The sequence below is a fragment of the Pinus tabuliformis genome, chromosome X (genome assembly GCF_031772625.1).
Source record: "Pinus tabuliformis cultivar Carrire ecotype Pingquan chromosome X, CPIR1, whole genome shotgun sequence".
Classification (NCBI taxonomy): domain Eukaryota; kingdom Viridiplantae; phylum Streptophyta; class Pinopsida; order Pinales; family Pinaceae; genus Pinus; species Pinus tabuliformis.
This window is the reverse complement of record NC_142308.1, coordinates 1,024,802,599-1,024,815,587: the sequence shown is the minus strand read 5'-3', so window position 1 is coordinate 1,024,815,587 and position 12,989 is coordinate 1,024,802,599.

Below are 12,989 nucleotides of genomic sequence, written 5' to 3'. Positions count from 1 at the left end.
CTACGAGGAAATGCCAGGAATCAATCCTGCCATTGTTGTTCATGAAATCAAAACCTACCCGGATGCTAAACCCATTCGGCAACGGTTGCGTCAGATTCACCCTCGAAAAGCAGCTGCAATTAAAGCAGAAGTCGAAAAGCTGTTGAAAGCAGGTTTCATTTATCCGATCCCGTTAACGGATTGGGTATCGAATATTGTTCCCGTCAATAAAAAACAAGGAACAATAAGAATCTGTATCGACTATAGGAATATCAATCGAGCTTGTCCAAAAGACAACTATCCTACGCCTTATATCGATCAAATAATTGATGATTGTGCCGGAAGTGAGATGTTTTCCTTTATGGATGGTTTCTCAGGCTATAATCAAATCAATATTCTACCTGCCGACCAACCAAAAACGGCATTCATTTGTCCATGGGGGACATTTGCTTATTGCAAATTACCTTTTGGGCTTAAGAATGCCGGCGCTACTTTTCAACGGGCCATGTCTTATGCATTTCATGACATCAAGCACATTGTGCAACCCTATCTCGATGATTTGCCTGCTCATTCTTTACACCGAGCTGATCACCTTGTCCATTTACGAGCAATCTTTATGAGGTGTAGGCATTATCGAATTCGGTTGAATCCCCACAAATGTGTTTTCTGTATAGAAACAGGTCGATTGCTGGGATTTGTTGTTTCCAAAGCCGGCATTCGCGTCGATCCCTCGAAAGTCGAGGCTATCATCCAATTGCCTCCTCCTTCGAGTTTGCGCCAACTCCAAAGTTTGCAAGGGAAAGCGAACTTTTTACGCCGATTCATCCCTAACTACGCCGAGGTCACTAAAGGTTTTACACGGTTGTTGAAACAGAACGCACAATTCTTTTGGGACGAGATTGCCCAACAATCTTTTGATGCACTAAAACACGCGTTGACCCATGCACCGTTATTGCATCCTCCCAACTACAACCAGGACTACTTCTTATACCTCGCAGCTTCGCATTCCACCATTGGGATGGTGTTAGTTCAAGAAGATGAATTCAAGGCAGAGCATGTGATATATTATCTTAGCAGAACCTTAAATCCAACTGAGTTAAAATATTCACATGTGGAGAAATTGGCCCTGGCAGCCGTTCAAGCTGTCCAGCGTTTCCGTCACTACATTCTTCTCCGCAAAACTACTGTTATTTCGGATTGCAACCCTATGATTTATATCTTGAAAAAACAACTGCTAGGGGGCAAGTACTCTAAATGGATCATCATCCTGCAAGAGTTCGACTTGGAGTTTGAAAAGTCCAAGTCTAAGAAATCTTTAGTCTTCGCGGAATTGATGTGTGATTTCCCGAGTGCTGACACAGAGACTGTGGCAGAGGAGTCCATTGCGGACGAATCTTTGTTTCTTATTAGCACTGTAGATCCGTGGTATGGGGATATAATCATCTATCTCCAAACCCAAACCTTTCGGCCTGAAGCTTCCAAGGAAGACCGTCGAAAAATTCGGTTTCAATCCCAGCAATACAGAATTATTGGAGATACACTTTATCGCCTGGGGGCAGACTTAGTTTTTCGACGTTGTTTAACTCACGACGAGGCTGAGAGAGTTTTGAATGATTGTCACTCTGGAGCATGTGGCGGTCATATGTCTGGGTATGCCACAGCTCAGAAGGTGTTGCGCGCTGGCTATTTCTGGCCGTCTATGTTTAAAGATTGTATCCTTGCCGTCAGAAAATGCCACAACTGTCAAGTGTTTGATCGAAAGATGCGCGCTCCACCTGCTCCTCTCCACCCTATAATTGCCGCTGGTCCATTCGCTAAATGGGGTATCGACTTTATTACTTGTAACCCTCACTCGGCCGGGGGGCATGCGTATATCATCCTCGCGGTTGATTATTTTACTAAATGGGCCGAGGCGATGCCTACATTCGACGCAAGCGGCAAGACAGCTGCAGTTTTCGTATTCAATCATATCATAACTAGGTTTGGTGTCCCACAAGCAATCATTACTGACCATGGGAGCCATTTTCGAAATGTCATGATGACTGAACTTACAAGCCAGCTTGGTTTGCGCCACGATAGCTCTACACCTTATTATCCGCAAGCCAACGGTTTGGTTGAGTCAATCAACAAAGTTCTAGTCATCATGATTCGACGGATCATTGGTATCCATCGAACGAATTGGCATAACATGTTATTTTCGGCGCTATGGGCATATCGAACTTCAGTGAAAAATTCAACAGGTTTCACCCCTTTTCAGCTAGTTTATGGCTTAGAAGCTGTGTTACCTATTGAATGCGAAATCCCATCACTTCAAATGGCTGTCGAATTACTTCCAGCTACTTCCGAAGAGGAGAAACGGTTGTTATACTTGGCTAAATTAGATGAGACTCGACGTGACGCTACTTTAGCTATCGAGACTCACGCAAAACGAATGAAAGCTCAGTACGATAAAAATGTAACCCCTCGAAGTTTTTCGGAAGGAGACCTAGTACTATTATATGATCAAGCTAACGATAAGCTAGGTGCCGGAAAATTCGTTCCCATGTGGCATGGGCCCTACATTGTAAAGCGAAAGTTAGCAAAAGGGGCTTATGAGTTAGTTGATTTTGATGGGGACTCTTTGGGTAAACCCAGAAATGGACTTTACCTAAAGAGGTATTATGCTTAAAATGATGGGTATGGAGAAATTTTTAGATAGATTAGATTTTCTTTCTAGCTAGCAAGTGTGTTAGTTTAGTCAGTGTGCTTAGTTTAGCGAGTGTGGTTTTCGTCATTATTCTGGCTTATCTTGGTTTTACTCTTGATATTGTAGATGTCGACGCCTCTCCAAACATACATTGGATTTGCTGATGGTGCTTGTCGTAGTACACGGAATATCTCTTCCGCAGCTTGGGTTATCTATTCACCCTCTGACGAGTTAGTTTCTATGCATGGGGTAAGCCTCGGTCAAACAACGAATAACATTGCAGAATACAGTGCAGTGGTTGAATTATTATCCGAATCTATTTCATTTGGAATTCGACGTTTGATTGTGAGGTTAGATTCTGAACTTGTTGTATTACAGCTTAATAGAGTTTATGCCATTAGAAATCCTGTGTTGTTAAGGTTGTTTTTGAGAGTGCGTCTCTTGGAACGTGAATTTGATTACATTGAATATCAACATATTCCAAGGTCCCTGAATACATTAGCAGATGCAATTGCTTCTCGAGTGTTGGACAGACATTTATAATAATCATGCAAGTAAATTTAAAGACATTTCATCATACATGTTAAACAAGATAAGCCGGTAATAGTGATATATATAGATAGAAGTGTGTCCAAAAAATATATACATCGTCTTCGATCATAGGTTGAAAACACCTTATGATCGGCAAAATGATAGTACAAAAAGTCAAAAATGTCACATGTGACTACAAAAGTGACTAGTCAATCACTGGTGGTGCTCTCTGTATGACACCACTGCGCGGGCTACCTTACGCAGAAATCTCCTAAACGGTCCAGGGACCGCGACTACAAAACGCTGAAGCCTGATAGGAATGTCGTCCATAGTAGTCTCAGGTATGTCTACCGTGAGACGATCTAGGTCATGCTCCAACTCAGCTAGTACGTCTGCAGCCGCGTCCTGTGGGGCCGGTGCCGGTGCAGCTGGATGTCGTCTATCATAAGGCCGGAGATTGGCTGGACGCTGTGGGCCAACATCTGCATTTTGAAAATTTTACTGTTAGTTTGAGACGATATATATGAAAAATAAAAATACATAACTAGAAAACTTATGAAAATAAAAGTACCTCTGTCGTCCCATTGTTCTCCCTGTGGAAGAACCATGTCCGGATCACCTCTGAAATCCATTCCGGCATATGGAAAGTCTTGTATCACAAAAAGATGGCCCTCTAACCAGTCAAAGTAACTGTCTGAGAATCGAACCACTGCCGCGCCCTCATCAGGATGCCGGGCCATCACCGCAACCCATCGAATCAGCTTTGGCTGCCGAGGACCCAAATCATCAACAGTGAGTTGCTGAGGGATCAGCATTGGAACTCTCTCCAAGGCAAAGCTCACGACTATAGGCCCATATCCAAAAGTCTTTAGTCGTCCGTTCTTTGCCTTGGTCAGTTGGCTCTTCATATGAGCCGACACAGCTTCACACCAGTTGAAGATGGTGCCTTGGTAACAGTCAACTGACATCCGCATTTGGGATCCGGAAGCAATGTGTAAAGCGGCCGCGCCGCAAATTCTGGTGACCGTGAACGCAATGACCCTGAGTTCCGGCAGAGTGATGTGTTTTATCTCTACGCCTTTTTTATGGCGAGTCCCAGGTCTGCACCACTCCTCGCGGAGATCATCAAGGGATTGGCCACCCGGCCTGGTCCCCGCAAGATTGAGTTGCTCACCTCTGTTTGGCAAGCCAGTAAGAAAGTATACATCCGAGGGCTCTATCTCGAGCTGATGCCCTCCTATGTAAAAGCATTGATCTTGAACGTTCCATCGCTCAACCAGCCATTCCAAGAATCTTACCTGGCCCCTCATGCCCGGTATGGTCCAATATTTGTATAACCCGCATGTTCTTAAGGCATCCAGAGAGGGTTGGTGGTTTATTGCAGCTTCATCTTCCTCTACGTGCTCTCTCTCTCTCCAGTCTAACATGATTAATGCCCTGCATATCAAAAAAGACAATTAGAAATTGATTTGAAGAATTTTGGTGGTTTTTTGAGGGAGTTGGGGTTTTCAAATGCGCACTTCTCGGAGGACGCACCCCAGCTTTGTAGCACAGGGCGTCCGGACGCAGCTGGCCTGAAGGCGGGCTGCGTCCCCCGACCATTTTCCCGTGTGAGAAAAAGTCGGGGGACGCAGGTCACCCGAAGGGCACCTGCGTCCGCCGAGAGGCGCATTTTGAACCCAAAACCCCCCCAAAAAATGAAACTAAGACCTAAAACTTAATTCTAAACGGATAGAAATGCAGAGTAGGATGTGTAAAATACCTGGATGAAGCGGCGTTCGATTCCGACGGTCAGATTTTCCGCAGCGACCACGGGAAGTTTCTTGTCAAAAGCTCCTTTTTCAACCTCCAAAGTCAAACGGTAAAAATGACATGGTAAAAGGTCTTTTTATAGGTTTTTTGGGTGAATGAGTTCATTTTTTACCATGAAAAGATGTTTTTCGACGTATTTTTGCCTATTTTAAACAGGTATGAGTAATGTGTCGCTTTTGTGCAGGACAAAGGGATTTCGAGGGAAATTGTAATTTTCACAAATAAAAATATCAGAGTCATCTTTTAAGCCCTTTTCTGACTCCTAAAACATGAAAAGATCGCCGAATGTTTCTTTTACACTCGTTAAAACGGAATTAAAAGACGGTCCCCTTTTAGCTCTTTTCTGACCGTAAAATCAGGAAAAGATTGCCGGGTTTTTGTCGTTTCAAACTCGATAAGGAAATAAAACGACGTGTCTTTGATCGCTTTTTACTTTTCAGGTCGACGACACTATCATGAAAGTACTCCTTGGTCGCAAGATCAAGCGGTTCCCCCAGGTATTATTTTATACTTTTTCAGGCTTGAGGGACACAAATTTACGAAAAAGTTCAACGTGGAGTTTCCTTAAGTTTTTCAGACTCTCTAAAATTGAAAAACGCCGAGTTGTTCCTATACTGGGCTCGTTAAACTTTTACAGTAAAGGACCTGTTCAATTACAAACAGGAACGAACCACTCCTTCCTAGGGTTCGAATTTAAACTAGGTTGGACTCGTCCGAAGGATGAGCTTATAACCAAGCATATGTTATCCTCCTCAAGCCTGTTAAAAATAAAGAGGTACTTGCCAGAAATGGTGGGGGAAAAGAGAGAAGAATGAACCTATTTGTCACCTTTTGTTTCAAACGAAACTTTATTACCACTCTTGAACACGACACTTTTGCATTTCACCTGGGTTGGGAAATCTTTTACCTCACAGTTGACTAAATCACTTTGAAAATCTTTAACCGGGTTCAGGGATTAACTTTGAGTTATTCGTCACCAAACCATCTGTCGTGTCGTTATGTGTTCAAGAGGTCTGCAAGCAAAACTTTCATCTGCAAAATACTTATCATCCATTTGACCATCCCTGAGTCAGTCCTTACAGCAACATTTCTTCAACTTGAACAATGATTTCGTGTTGCAGGCTTGCCTGCAACGAGTCGCTTTCTATCGACATCGACACATTATCTAGAAAGATGACTTAGGAATCGACAGTACCTTGAAGTCTGCATGCATCAATGGCAGGTTTCTTGCCTTTGACGACAGTTTACATCATTGACTTTCGATCAAAGGATTCCGTGAAGTGTTCGACATCAGAACATCTATTCACATTTCACGGGTTGTGCTTGGTACTTTGAGAACCATTGACATTACTGGTGGTCTCTCTCACGCTTGTTAACAGTTCACATCATCGACTGGTAATCAAGTGGTTTCTAACATGTTCGACATCAAATCATTTAATCACATGCTTAGAATCGTACCAATTCGGGAAGTAGAAGTGAAGACCCTGGATCTAGTTTCTACCATCCAGGCTGCGAGGAGTTTTGTATTCATTATCTATGTAGACTAATCATAAACAGATGGCTGCATCCATACTGTGTCTACAAAAGTCTATAAAAATGATGTACTGCAAGATCATTCCTGTATCAGAATAGTTAGTCCATTAGTTAAAGTTTTGAATCTGAGTATGGGAATGCCTACCTCAGTGATGATGTAATCTTATACATGTATTTTGTGTTGAAAATTGCAGGTTCCAACCAGGTCATCCACAAGTCAATCCTTGAAATGATAAAGCGCTTCACCCTTCCTAGAATTACAAAACACCAATCTATTCCAGGCTTCGCACTTTAGGGGGCAATCTGTTACACTAAAAAATGTCACCTTGACTACTTATAGTTAGTATGGCTCAAATCAACAGTCATGCTACCCTCTTAGGCAAGTCTTATGCCTCTGTTATCCATCTCAAACTCAAAGAAGAGAGAAAGTCTTGTAAAAACTATGTTTATCTTTGGGGTCGCAGGTTCTCTCTAGCCTTACCTGCGGGGACGCAGGTCATGTTCACAAAAACTGCGTCCATGGACGCTCTGTATGTTAAAGGACAGGTGCGTCCTTCTGTAAAAGGCAAAATGCGCAAGTTTTATCTTGAAAAAGTTACTTGTGGTTACTTCTAGAACATTCTAGAGGTCGGTTTGATGAAATGGATGCGCCTCCAGTTGGTTCATGTATCTCTATTAAGAGGGAGCTTATCCCATCAATAAGGGAGCTATCCCACCCATAGAGGGGGATGATCCCATTGATAGTGGACCTGAATAACCTCTTTACAGCACTATAAATAAAGGCATTGAGCCAGAAGGAGAAGAGGTTGGAGCTATACATTTTCTTTGGGTAAATGCTGCAGGATTTAGGTCTTCCATTAGAACCTTTGTGAGGAGAGATTGTCTTTACATGATTCTACTTGGAAGTGGGTGAGCTTTGTCAAAGTAGAGGAAAACACTTGATGGACCCTGGGAGGAACTTGCACAACACCAAGGCCAGGTTGTAAGAGTTTCTTTGTTTCGTTATTAATACAAACTGGTTTATTTTTCTCAATAGCTTGTGTTAATGAGTTATTTCATGTGTTCCTTGGTCTGCATGTTGAATGTATGTTTTATTATATGAAATACAAGTGCTCGGTAATTGTTTGATTGTTTGTGGTTGCAGGAATTGACTCGAAGGAAGAGCTCATCCGGATTGGCAAGGACGAACTACAACAATAGCGTTTTGGAATAAGGTAAGCCTAAACACTTGTACTTTTCATGTTGTAAAAGGTATATTTAGAGAAAGATCACTCCATTTTGTCTTGTTTGTCACTAGCGAGTTTAGACTCCTAGGGAGGTCAGTTGTGTCAGCCCAAATGACTTTTTCCGCCACGACAGTCAGGAGGCTCCAATCTCTCAATGTTGCATCTTCTTTAGGCCATATGCTTCTCTGGAAGGCATGGATACCTTTGGAGTGGGTGCCCTTAATGCCTAGGCTCCTTTGGACTACATAACAAAAATAACATGGACTAAAGTGAAAGAAACCATTCATTAGAGGCTAAGATCATATATGCATCTAAGTGGACCAAACTTGAATGTTAAAGGCATGTTAATACTTCAAATAAGGATCACCTTCTGATATCTAACTAGACCAAGTCCCGTAAAGGTGTTACATATGCTAATGAGAGTCCACATCTTGAGTGTATAGATATAATGGAGGGAGTAATCATGGAGGCATGAGCTACCCTGCTCGGCTTACTTTTTCCACCCCTCTAGGACGCCTTTTACTTCTTTTTTATAATGTTTTTATTTTGGGTGCATAGCTCAAGGCATAGAGCTTGCTCTTTATGATATAATATTCAATTTAATCCCTTAAGATGAGACAAACTATCACTCATCAGGGTTGGGACATGCAAGGTTCCTTTTGATGAAATGGATCATCAAGTGCTCAGGAACTAGGTGATGGCTAAAGAGGAGGGTAGATCTCATGCTAGGCTTTTTTCCATTTTCTAACTCATGTCTCTGCCATCTTTGGCATTTTGAATTTCCTTTTCTTTTATTTTTGGCCATATTATGTGTTTCCATTCTTTTAGCTGCATCAACATCTAGGGAAATGTTTCTCGACCCTACTCAAGGATGTGGATAAGAGGGCTCCAAATCCCAATGAACCAATGATAGGTTAAACCTGAAGAGTGAAGAAGGTATATAAAGGGCTTATAATTTTTCATGGAAACTGTTAAGTATGTTGTAAGGGAAAATGAACACACAATTTCAATCTGGGTTTTCCAAGTAGTGCCCCTCCTGTAACCCTAGGACCTTAAGGGCGGTCCCACTAGGCAAGGGCTAAAAGTTAACCCCCCTGTAAGGTGAGAGAACATATTTACAATCAAGATTGGTTAATCTTCTAGATCATCCCTTTATCAATATTAAATTCCAAAAAAAGCACGCATTAGCACTTGATTGCAAAATAAACAAAGTACCTATTGAGTAGCAACCCACATTGACATAAGAGGAATGTCGGATGGTAAGAGGTGCATGGCTGATGCAGACGGAAAAAAAGCAAGAGAAAATGATTGAGCCTATTAAATCAAGATGGCCAACATCTAGGGTCAGTACTTTTTTTTGATGGATGGACAGATGCAACATGTCATCCACTCATCAACTTCATGTTGTATTCCTTGAATGGACTAATTTTCTTGAAAGCAGGAGATTCTCTTGGAAAATATAAGGATTCACAATATATGGGTGAGTTGTTCATTAAAGTTATTAAAGATGTAGGTGTGTGAAAAATATTACAAACAATGCACTTGTTTCCAAGGTTGTTGGAATGATTGTGGAAGCTAAATATACACAAGTATTTTTGACACCTTGCATTGCTCGTTCCTTGAATTTAACACTCAAATCTATTGCTTTTGATGTACCCTGGATTTCTTCTGTTGAATAATCTAGTAACATATGTTACATTATACAATTATGATGCAGGTGTTGATATTTTGTTAGGACAGGATTTTGTACAAAAATATATGCCAATTATTGTAGATAAGAGTAGTATAACTTTTACAGACCAGCTTTCAAAAGTTCAGGTTGCAGCCAAAAGAATTTTTATCATAATAATTGATCCTGACAAAAAAGAAGAAGATATGGAAGTTTCTCTTAAAGATCTCATAAAAATTCAGAAAATCATCAAAAATGCAAATCTCCATGCACTTGAGATCTTAAAAGAAGTGCTTGAGAAACTCAAACAGAATTGCATGTTAGAACACCTTGATGCATTCTGGTTCAAAGAACAATATTTCATCACACTCCCATATAAAGAAGGTATGAGACAAACTCCACAGAAGGCATAAGAAAATCAAATGAACCCTTCTGAACAGGAGTTATGCAAACAAGAAATTCAACAATTGCTTGACAGAGGTCTTATTGAACCATCAAAAATCCCATGGGCATGCCTAGCCTTCTATGTCAATAAGAATTCAGAACAAAAACGAGGAAAGAAGAGGTTAGTCATAAACTATAAAGCTCTAAATGATGCCCTTTCTCCTCTTAGGTATCCTCTTCCAAACAAAGAAATCTTGTTAGCTAGAATTTCCCAAGCTAACGTTTTTAGCAAATTTGATCTGAAGAGTGGATTTTGGCAAATAGGAATTGTTCCAAGTGACAGATTCAAAACAACATTTGTTGTCCCAAACAGACAATATCAGTGGACAGTTCTACCCTTTGGTTTAAAGAATGCACCATCTGAATTTCAGAAAAGAATGGAAGATATATTCAGACATTTAAATTTTGTCATTGTATATATAGATGCTTTATTAGTTTTCAACAAAGATCTCCAAGAACATGAAATCCATATTGAAGCTTTCTATGAGCTTGTGTATAAGCATGGTTTAGTATTGTCCTCTGGACTAGACAAATTTGTCATTCCTCAAACCAAGATAAACTATCTTGGTCTTGTCATTTCACAGGGAAAGATAATGTTACAGGATCATGTTTTGCAAAATTTATTAAAATTCCCAGACTAGTTTCCAGATATCAAGACAACTCAATGGTTCCTTGGATGTTTGAACTATATCATAAATTTCTATGAGAAATAGTTAGCAGATACAAAGGTCATACAACAAAGGCTCAAGCAGAATGCAGTATGGATAGATGCCATGACAAAAGCAGTGAGAGCTATCAAGGACAAAATTAAAACTCTTCCTCCTCTTGCATTACGACAAGATAATTTACCTTTCATTTTAGAAACAAATGCTTATAATCATGTATGGGCTGCAGTATTGTTACATAAACAACATAAAAAGGAAGAAGTTTGTGCCTACACATCAGGGACATTTTCAGATACTGAATTAAAATATCCCTCCTCACACAAAGAAATTCTGGTAGTCAAGAGAGGCATCAAGAGATTCCATCTCTTCTTGAAAAGTGTCCATTTTACAGTAAAAGTAGATCTCAAGCATATGAAAGGAATGCTTGGCAACAAACATCTGTTAGAACAAGGAAATTCAAAAATTTTAAGATGGGCATTATGGTTTGATGGATTTGATTTTGAAGTCATACACAAATCAGGTAAAGAAAACTACCTTGTAGATATGCTCACCAGAGAAGGTAGTAATCCTACCCAAGAAATCAAAGTCTTCGAAACAGGGGAAAGCTCTAATTCTAGGAAACAAAGGTTCCAAATTGAACTCTGTTCAGATTGCAGGCATGAATTATGTTGGGAATGTCTAGTCACTAAGATCAAATTACTTCCCATTGAGGTCCAACAAATGATTTTGTTCAAATGGTATAATTCTCAGAATGGAAGACTTGCATATGACATCAACTGGAACTTAATAAATAATATCCATATTTATTTTGGCCACACTAGAAATTTACACATTGCTTATATTTATGACCTTGCTATCACATGGTATGAATATTATGGCATACTCCAGTTTGCTCAGACACACAAGGAAATCCATGTTTATATGTATTGTGAAGATATAATGAGAAATTACAGGTCTTGGAGCCCTTGGCTAGAAGTTTTGTTTTATATGTTTTCTCCCTGAACTTCTGAGATCAAAAATCTTTCTGCAAAAGCTATGATCAATCTTCTTAGAATTTAATTGCAGGAAGGGGCATTGGCTTACAACATCTTTACATTTAGTTTCTCTCACTGAGTTACAACAGTCAACCTCATTGCTCAAAATGAGTTCCGTTTGGCTGTAGAATTTTTTGGAGATACCTATCTTCCAGCTTATCAGCTAGATCATCATTTCATGTATAGTCCTTTCTACGCTTGTCTTGGATAATTTTCCCCTCGCTGGCTTGATCAGGTTATTCTTGGGGCCCAGCTAACCCTCCATAAAGGCTCTTCGGAAAAAGAAGAGTATTCTCCTCCAAGTGGATATGACGTTGACCGTAGTCCGAAAGGATATTATGAAAAGCATATCTCTTTTCTCTTGTACAAATTTTACTTTCGGTGTTTAGTGGGTTCTCTCCATCAAAGAATCTCCACTGTGTAATAACTTTAAGGACAATAATGATCTTTACTTTTGATGTTTAGTGGGTTCTCTCCATAAAGAATCTCCACTGTGTAAAATTTTAAGGACAATAATGATCTTTACTTTTGGTGTTTAGTGGGTTCTCTCCATAAAGAATCTCCACTGTGTAAAACTTTAAGGACAATAATGGTCTTTGTAAGGTATGTGTACCAAAGATCTGAAATCTTTAGTACAATCACCAAATCTTATCTTAGAAGATAGAGTGATTGGATAGGACCGAATCTAGAAATTATAAATATGTATACCCGCAAAGAGATTGGGGAGGCAATTTTTCGAATAGAATTTCATAATTGGGTTCAAGTGGAAGTTCTATTGCTTTATTTATCATGGTGACAAACTGAGAGTTCAGTTCATCAAGCAATTGGATGTCTTGCTTAATGTCATTGGCTGTTGTGGCTATTAAACTTTAGTTTTTTCTTATCTTATTCTCAACGTGACTGATTTGGTCTTCTAGAGTCCCTCTAAGAGAAGCATAATTAGGAGGTAAATATTCTCTTTCTTCAACTGGTAAAAGAGTTCTCACATGAGGAACACTCTTTTGTAATTCATTTATTCTTTTCTGAAGCTTGCTTCTTGGGACAACTAGGTTGGGAGACAATTTATCAATCTGTTGTTGAAGATGGCTGATTTCATTTGACATGTTATATCCCAAGAACATTTTACAATCTAGTATGAATGTACAATCATTGTTTTCATCATCACTATTATTTACATCTAATCTCTTAAAATGTTGTGTTAAATCTTCATCATTTGAACTAGAACTATATACTGAAAAACATTTTGCTGAAGAATCCCGAGAACATTTTACAATCTGATATGAATGTACAATCATTGTTTTCATCATCACTAATATTTACATATAATCTTTGAAAATGTTGTGTTAAATCTTCATCATCTAAACTGGAACTATATACTGAAAAACATTTTGCTGAAGAATCATAGTCTGA